Below are 2513 nucleotides of genomic sequence, written 5' to 3'. Positions count from 1 at the left end.
GGTTTACCATACACAAGCCAATAAATGTGATATACCACATAAACAGAATTAAAAACAAAAATCACATGATCATCTCAATAGATACAGAAATAGCATTTGACAAAATCCAGCATCGCTTTATGATTAAAACGCTCAGCAAAATCAGCATACAAGGGACATACCTCAATGTAATAAAAAACATCTATGACAAACCCACTGCCAACATAATACTGAATGGGGGAAAGTGGAAAGCATTTCCTCTGAGAACTGGAACAAGATAAGGATGCCCACTCTCACCACTCCTCTTCACCATAGTACTGGAAGTCCTAGCCAAAACAATCAGATAAGAGAAATAAATAAAGGGCATTCAAATTGGTAAAAAGGAAGTCAAACTGTCACTGTTTGCTGACGATATGATTGTTTACCTTGAAAACCCTGAATACTACTCCAGAAAGCTCTTAGAACTGATAAAAGAATTCAGCAAAGTTTCTGGATACAAGATTAATGTGCACAAATTGGTAGCTCTTCTATACACCAACAGCGACCGAGAGGAGAATCAAATCAAGAACTCAACCCCTTTTACAATAGCTGCAAAAAATAAATAAATAAATAAAATACTTAGGAATATATCTAGCCAACGAGTCGAAAGACCTCTACAAGGAAAACTACAAACTACTGCTGAAAGGAATCGGATGACACAAACAAACAGAAACACATCCCATGCTCATGGATGGGTCGAATCAATATTGTGAAAATGACCATACTGCCAAAAGCGATCTACAAATTCAATGCAATCGCCATCAAAATACCACCATCATTATTCACAGAATTAGAAAAGAACAGTTCTAAAATTCATGTGAAACCAAAAAAGAGCCTGCCTAGACAAAGTGAGATTAAGCAAAAAGAACAAATCTGGAGGCATCATGCTACCTGATTTCAAACTATACTATAAGGCCATACTCACCAAAACAGTATGGTACTGGTATAAAAATAGGCACATAGACCAATGGAACAGAATAGAGAACCCAGAAATAAACCCAAATACTTACAGCCAACTGATCTTTGACAAAGCAAAAAAAATAAAAAATAAAAAAAAATAAAGTGGGGAAAGGACACCCTTTTCAACAAAAGGTGCTGGGATAATTGGCTAGCCACATGTAGGAGAATGAAACTGGATCCTTATCTCTCACCTTATACAAAAATCAACTCAAGATGGATTAAGGACTTAAACCTAAGACCTGAAACTGTAAAGATTCTAGAAGATAACATTGGAAAAACCCTTCTAGACATTGGCTTAGGCAAGGATTTCATCACCAAGAACCCAAAAGCAAATGCAATAAAAACAAAGATAAACAGTTGGGATTTAATTAAACTAAAGAGCTTTTGCACAGCAAAAGCAACAGTCAGAAGAGTAAACAGACAACCCGGAGAGTGGGAGAAAATCTTCACAATCTATACATTTGACAAGGGACTAATATCCAGAATCTATAACAAACTCAAATCAGTAAGAAAAAAGCAAACAATCCCATCAAAAAGTGGGCTAAGGACACGAATAGACAATTCTCAAAAGAAGATATACAAATGGCCAATAAACATATGAAAAAATGCTCAACATCACTAACGATCAGGGGAATACAAATCCAAACCACAAGGCGGTACCACCTTACTCCTGCAAGAATAGCCATAATCAAAAAATCAAAAAATAGTAGATGTTGGTGTGGATGCAGTGATAAGGGAATATTTCTACACTGCTGGTGAGAATGTACAGCCGCTATGGAAAATAGTGTGGAGGTTCCTTAAAAAACTAAAAATAGACCTACCATTTGATCCAGCAATCCCACTCCTGGGTATCTACCCAGAGGAAAGGAAGTCACTATTTGAAAAAAAGATACTTGCACATGCATGTTTAAGTAGCACAATTCACAATTGCAAATTGTGGAACCAACCCAAATGCCCATCAATCAACGAGTGGATAAAGAAACCATATATACATATGATGGAATACTACTCAGCCGTAAAAAGGAATGAATTAACAGCATTTGCAGTGACCTGGATGAGACTGGAGACTATTATTCTAAGTGAAGTAACTCAGGAATGGAAAACCAAACATCATATGTTCTCACTGATATGTGTGAGCTAAGCTATGAGGATGGAAGGGCATAAGAATGATAGAAGGGACTTTGGGGACTTGGGGGAAGAGTGAGGGGAGTAAGGCATAAAATACTGCAAATAGGGTGCAGCATATACTGCTCAGGTGATGGGTGCACCAAAATCTCACAAATCATCACTAAAGAACTTACTCATGTAACCAAATACCACGTGTACCCCGATAACTTTTGGAAAAAAAAACTATTAAAAAATAAAAGAATATACATAGACCCTTACCGGAATATTAACTATTTAGATAGCTATGAGATCAATCAATCAAATAAATGAATACATTGAATATAGGATAACAAGTTGAAGATAAATTTAGGTTGGTATTCAAATATTATCTATTAAGCAATTATTTGAGTAGGCATTGTGCTTGGAAC

Source organism: Colobus angolensis, unplaced genomic scaffold (assembly GCF_000951035.1).
Source record: "Colobus angolensis palliatus isolate OR3802 unplaced genomic scaffold, Cang.pa_1.0 Scaffold23, whole genome shotgun sequence".
NCBI lineage: Eukaryota > Metazoa > Chordata > Mammalia > Primates > Cercopithecidae > Colobus > Colobus angolensis.
The sequence above is the reverse complement of the archived record's forward strand: the minus strand, read 5'-3'. Positions refer to the sequence as shown.